The following is a 7,339-nucleotide window of genomic DNA, read 5'->3' as shown; positions in this document are numbered from 1 at the left end:
GCGGAACTTTACGGTCATATGATTGTTCCACCCAAGCTTTGTGGCAGCTTCCTTTTCCGTTATGTTTCCATTTATGTTGCTCGCAGCCTTTTTTCAGTTGTTTCAACAATTAAACTGTGTAACTGAATGCAAAACAATGCCATCCTACCTCACCAACCCTTGCTTGTTTGCTGATGTTGCCCGTTGCGGTGCTGCACGTTGCTGTTACATAAATTGTATGGAGCAAAAATTTGTTTGGGCGGTAAAAAAAACTTCGTCCTTACGTTGGTAAAGCAAACTGCGCACAATAACAGCAACAAAAAGATAGGAAATGCATTGGATAACTGCGTGCACGATGGCGAATTTGCGTCAAACGTTGCAGGATGAAACGTGACAAAACGCATCTGCCCTACAAAATCGGTGCAATACTGAACTTCCGATGCGATTTGAATGCACAACAATTTCATTGCCATAGCCATTTCAGAAAATTCACAACGGAATAAGAACTATCCAAAGGAATCACATGCATGTGTATGTATGTACATATGCATGAATTCTTGCATTGCAATTGACTTAATAAGATCGCACAAATCCGAGGTTGCTACTGTCCGTAGGCATGACCCGGATTAATAATGCAATTGAATTTAAAATACCTTAAACGCTGCTGAGTAATTCAATAAAACAGTAACAGTGAAACAGTCAAACAAACAATCAGCATGACGAAAAAAAAACATTGAAAACACTGTAACAGCTCATAAATGTAATTGAATATCACTTATGCGATATGTCCGTCCATTCGTCTGTCTGTCAGATTATCCGTGCGTAAGGATGTTATCCTGCTTGCAGTGCTTTGCTTCGTGCCAACGAGATTCTACCTAGCCGATGCATTGGCATGTCGCTTAAATGTTAGCCTGGCTTACTGCCCTCATCTACAATACCCGCATCCGAACATGCAGAAGCGACTCACCTCGGGTCGATGTGACATGAAATTCCACTTATGCCAAATTCAATTACGCAATTCCGATTACACAAATGTTTGTATGCACATACATATGTATGTGTGATTGTATATGCATACATATATCACCGCACGCATCACGCAATACATGCAACGCACATTTAATAGAGAGAATATCCACAGCAACAAATCAAAAATAAGTGCATACATATGTAGCCCGCTATGTCCTATAACATAGTGAAGAAAGTTTTAAATACAAAACTAGTATAACATTATTAAATTTGAACCACTTTGGTCCTTAGTTGCGATTAGTGGCATCTGAAAATGCCTCCCGTTCGCACATGCCGGCTATAGAGCATTCCAAAGGCTCACACACAACGCAACACAGTAGGAAATTTTCGATTGATGCTGTTTAAAAGAACAGTAAGTTTTTTACCGAATACTTGGAACGTATTTAAAACAGATTGTCTAGGACCGGATTATAAACAAAGGTTTTGATTTTTATGAGCGTATGGCGATAGTTGGAAAATTAAAAAAAGGAGCCCATTATAATGAAAGTAATATTTTTCTTAATAACAAATTTAAGAATTTTAAACTGGTTAAAATGTTCGGTTCCGATGACAGAAACGCCGATCCAATATCCGTCCTATTATATAGCATATAGCATCCAAAACTCGAACAGCAGAAATAATATAATAATAGATTGGCGCTTGGTTTGTATCTGGCTGACTTTTCTCTCCCGGATTGTGGCGTGCGCACAAAGAGGAGGGACCCACTTTTTTACACCGACTCCGAGCGGCGATTGTATTTTTCTAAGAATCTGCTTTTCATGCCTGAATACACTGAGAGGTTTACCATTGCCTGCCGAGGAGCGACGCTATTAGAAAAACCTGTTTTGGTTTTATTATTTTTTGATGGTGGTCGTCAATTGGGCACGATACCAGGCCCTGCTGAACGGTTGCGTTTACTGCTAACCACTACACCACAGGGGCCGCCCCTTGCCGTTTAGTTTAATTTAATTTAATTAGCGTTTGGGTTAAATAATTGTGCCAATGCTACACATGTATGTACGAGGGATGTTGCGAATATTGGCATTCGCATTCGTTATGCAAATGATTCGCATCATTTTACACATTCGCATTCGACATTCGCATTCGCATCAAATGATACGAATGTTTTGCGAATGCGGATGTGTACATGGGCAGATAGTCCACTCTAAAATTGTTGAAATGGCTCTAGTCGCACAATTCTGTGTTTTCTTGATAAATTTCACTGGTCTACAGCAAAAATATTCAATGGATGCCAATATCCAATTTCTATGTAGAATTTTTCGGTGATTCCGAAAATCGAGCTAATTTTTTTTCTATGGATGATAATAATAAAAATAATAGATTGGCGCTTACTAGGGCTGTGCGATTAATTGATTACTCAAAATTTTAATTAATCATAAAGTAAATAACTCAATTATTCGATTAATTTGAAATTATGATTACTCAAAGTTCAGTTACTCGAGTAATCAAGGTTTTTGATTAACCAAAAACAAAAATATTTGAGTAATTTGCTTTATGATTAATCAACATTTCGAGTAAAATGAGTAATCAACATTTCAACTCTTTACCTATGTATAAAGTAGTTAAAGTTCCTTGATACTTTGAAAACAACGTTTCTGTTTTCAAAAATTAAAACAAAAAATTTTTTTCATATACAGAATGTAAAAAAGAAAATAAGCATTTTCCAAAGCAAACTCTTTTAACGAGCAAAATTATTGTTTTTGAGTAATCATATTTCAAGTAACTCGATTAATCATCGTTTTGAGTAATCAAAATCTTGATTACTCTAGTAATTGATTAACCAAATAATTGATTAACCAACTTGCTCGAGTAATCGAATAATCGCACAGCCCTAGCGATTACACATATGTTACTGTTTGGCCGAGCTTCTCCTCCGTCTTGTGGCGTGCGCCTTGATGTTATTACACAAAGCGGAGGGACCTACAGTTTTACGCCGACTCCGAACGGCGATTGTATTTTTATGAGGAGCTGTTTTTCATGGCAGAAATACACTCGGAGGTTTGCCATTGCCTGCCGATGGACGACCGCTGTTACGAAAAGCCTTTTTTCAAAATTTTTTTCTATGGAGACGTTTTCGAGATATTTTCAATTTTCTGTTACCAAAAAAAAGATTAAATTACTAATGAAGAAAATCGATGGATTAATAAGAAATAATGAGTAGTCAAATGAAAATACGCACAGATATTTTGCATGAAAAATGAGCAGAAAAAGAAGTTACTCATACGCCACGTACACCTAAGTAACATGCTTTTCTGCTCATCATATTTCATACAAAAAATCTTTGCCTATTTTCATTTGACCACTAATTAGTTCTTTATTTATACTTCGCGTTCGTTCACTAGTAACTTGATTTTTTTTTTTGTAATAGAACATGCTTTATCACAAATGCAAAAATTTGGCACAGAACCTGTTATTTTTTTAATATTTCTTCTGTTAAATTTGGATTTTTTCCATTTTTTCATTAAAAAATAAAAAAACTGGAATGATTAATTATTTGTCAGAAATTGTCAGTCCTATCGGAAAGTGATGTTTACATGGTTTATGGAGAATTTTATTAGCTTTGATTTGACGTATCTTCTTTTAAGATTGTTGAATTGGTTGGCAAGATATACGGGACTAAGTGGAACTACTTTTTGTTTTAAGCTGAATAACGGTAAATCGCAAATATCTCGAAAACGTATCCATAGAAAAAAAATTAACTCGATTTTCGGAATCACTGAACAATTCTACATAGAAATTGTATATTGGCGTCTTGAGAACAAAAACCAAACTAAAATTTGTGATAAAGTGTTTTGTTTGTAAAGAAATTTTATCAAGGTTTGTTTCAAGTAAAAGCTCCCATCGCATTCTGTGTCAATACTTATAAAATAAAAAGCTCTACAATTTCAATATAAGGGGAACTGATTTCATTGTCACTTATGAAAAATAAGAATTTAAAAGCAAAAAAGCTTTTGGCTGCCGTAGCCGAGTAGGTATAGATGTCGGCTAAAAATTCTGTGTGTTACAGGTTCAAATGATATAAACACATTTTTTACACATGATTATACATGATTTATAATTTTCATATGAAATTTCAATTTGCAAACGTTTGTCAAGAGCATTTTCAATCTTGATAATTTATCAGCAAAAGGGCTTTTGATTTCTGTGCTAGAATTCTAATTCTTGATAAATAATAAAAAATTCGTAAATTATAAAATAGTTTTATTTACCATGTACACATAATCGGGCTGTAAGTCTGTCCTACCAGGGTGCGGACAATAACCGACTCTTAGCTTCAGGCGCTAAACGGTTCAGTAGTATATCAAGCAACATTGGTGGGCCTTCAACAATTACTGCTAAAAGTCTTATAGGCAACCGAGAAATAATTTTAGACTCCTCCAGAATCTGGAAACTTTAAAATATGTGAAATTAAAGCTCAATTGAAGGCCTATCTTAAAGGAAGACGAGTTTTTCTCAATTGAAGGCCTATCATAAAGAAAACCGAGCTCTTCTCGGTGAAAATCCTCTCGATTGGTGGAAAACTAAACAAAAATACAACAAATTTACAGCTCTGCCCCGAAAATATTTGAGCGCTCCACCCGCCAGCGTTCCAAGTGAGCAATTGTTCAGTGCAGCCGGCCTTATATACGAGCCTCTGAGCTGGATTTCACTTCTCTTGTTTTCATTTTTTTCGAACCCATCTCGAATGTATTTCCAATACACTATGAACGTTGGGAAACTATGATTGGTTATGAGTTCGTTCTCAGTTCGATATGCGTATTGGATATCGAAGGTCATTTTCGAACGTTCGCCAAAATGTTTATAGGGTACATATATGAATTTAAAATTTCTCAGACAATTTAACATATATATGTACATATGTATATATGTGATATGTGTAATTAGGCCGTCTTGTTCTTAAAGTACGTTTACATATACACATAATCTCAAACAAAGCTCGTTTGTTAATCACCCTGTTTACACAGGCAAATCTCAGATTGTTAGACGTCACAATTATTGTGCTTCTTATTCTCACAACTCAAGGAAAAGTTAAATTTCTTACCAGTGCCATGGTGATCATTTTTTCTGCTATATTAAGCAATTTAAGTACATTTTAACTTAATATTTTATTAAAAAATACATTTACACAATTCTTCCTTACTAGCGTCTTCTTTGTTTACCATTTTATTTGACATTTCCCTTCTTCTTCGCAAAAATAATGCTAAAACTAGGTTGGATACCGAAAAGTTATCGGTTTCATCTAAGATTATTTTATATTTACAGATTTACGAGGGACTAATTTTGTATAACCGATCTCTTTTTCTAACTACATGTTAGGGAGTTAAGCCCGAAAATGAGGATAATCTACTTATATGTAAACCTAGTATTAAATATGAATAATCATTAAACGCGTATTCGCAACAGAACTTCATACCGCGTAAAATGACTACTTGGTTGTTATTTAGCATATTGGCTGCTGTGAGTCTTATCGTTCGTTTTATTTTTGACATCTGACATTTGCGCAAAATGGCAATTGTCAGAATTTGTAAAGTCAAAACTGTCCAAAATACCGACAGTAATGAGCAGCAAGGATATCAAGTAGGGGAATTCACTTTTACGTACACACGTGTATGTATTCGTATAAGTATATGAATGTATGTTCGTACTTTTGTACATGTGATTTTGCAGTGTGGAATTCGTAAATCGGTCTAAGACTTATGGATACGTGCATAAATAATACATTTTCTTCTTGATGAGTTACTTTTAAATAAATTATTTGTATCTATTTAGTAATTATCTTTATTTAAATTAATGTTAAGCAGCCAAATTAAATGAAATAATACATATGTACATAAATAAATATTTTTCAACATGTATACGGAAAGCTGGTACCTGGCGAAGACATCTAAAATCGAACGACGTAAATGGCTTCAAAAGAAAATCTTTACTTCGAAATCCGTTTGCTAACAGCTAGATAATTCGGAGTTTTATGCGCTCTGTACAGTTTTGTACAAGTCAGAAACAAAACGTTTGCTTTTTGTTTGCGACAATTATTCAATAGAGTACGTTATACCATGATAAAAAAAGAAGGTAGTTTCACTTAAAACTTTTTTTCCGGATACGAGCATTTTTGAACTTTCATAATTTTTACATAGTACAAGCGGCGCTGCCACATTGTTAGGAATAAAATATAAATGATGGTATTTCGGGATGGGGCATTTTGCTGTTTTTAATGGGAGCAAGTCTTTTCCAATGATCCTACTACCTAATAAGAAAGAGGTAGTTACACTTTACATTTTTTTACGGATACTGGCTTCTTCTTTCTGCGACTACTTTTATTTGCGTTGTTTTGAAACAAGTGAACATAACTAAGTATATACTATACATATGTACATATCGTCGCCTGGATTAAAGAGTGTCGTCGAATACTACTTCCGACAGGCTTTGGAAAATCGCGATTGAAGTTCGAAAAGAAATTTCTCACAAACCCGACGAAGTCTCGGAGAATGCTACTAGTTAGTTCAAAAAATACTTAAATTATTTAATTTTTATTGTTTACTAGCTTATACCCGCGGATTTCCCCCTACGTTTTTATACAAATATGAAAAATAATTGAATGATGTTATATGTATGTTATTTATGTGCGAATTTTTCTATAGCTCTTTTTAAGCGAGTTAAGGTATTTAGGCCTTTTAAAACTATGAAATTATAAAATGTCATCTGCACGATAGGCATACGAAAGATATCAATCCCTCTAAGTTTAACTTAAAATGGTTCCAGGGTTACGCCGCGTGAACATGTAACCTTCTGAGAGGTGCCACGGCGGGTTATAATATTTTTAACTCAAATTTATTAACCCGATCTTGATAAAATACCACTTCTCATGAGAGCTTTAGATTATATGGCCGAAGCCGGAATTTATAAAAAAAGCTCCACAACAAGTTTAGAAATACTTCCAGATATTTTCTATCCTTCCAGAGATATGTATTTTACACAACTCCATACCATGTTCCAGTATCCTTCCACAAACACTTAATTAATTTTGTATACTAGTCAGCCCGTACCAATTTAGTATCTATGCAGCCCATACCAGTTTATGAACAAGTTAGCTCATAGCAGTTTATTAGCTAGTCAGCCCATACCAATTTATTAACTAGTCACCCCCTACCGATATGTTAACTGTACAGCCCATTTAAGTTTATAAACTAGTCAGCCCGCACCAGTTTATTATCTAGTCAGCCTATACCAGTTTATTAACTAGTTCGCTCATAGTAGTTTATTAGCTAGTCAGCTCATACCAGTTTATAAACTTGTCATCCCGTACTTGTTTATTAACCAGTCACCACATACC

At 34.7% G+C, this 7,339-nt stretch overlaps 1 protein-coding gene across 4 annotated transcripts in view; it reads left to right on the top strand.

Moving 5' to 3' along the window:
* Nucleotides 1-7,339, top strand: part of LOC118742403 (matrix metalloproteinase-2) — a 523,490-nt gene that overhangs the window by 54,772 nt on the left and 461,379 nt on the right. The window lies entirely within an intron of this gene.

The sequence above is a fragment of the Rhagoletis pomonella genome, unplaced genomic scaffold (genome assembly GCF_013731165.1).
Source record: "Rhagoletis pomonella isolate Grant_MI unplaced genomic scaffold, Rhpom_1.0 Rhpom_scaffold_00007, whole genome shotgun sequence".
Classification (NCBI taxonomy): Eukaryota; Metazoa; Arthropoda; class Insecta; order Diptera; family Tephritidae; genus Rhagoletis; species Rhagoletis pomonella.
Note: the sequence above shows the minus strand (reverse complement) of the source record. Positions and strands in the feature narration are given on the sequence as shown.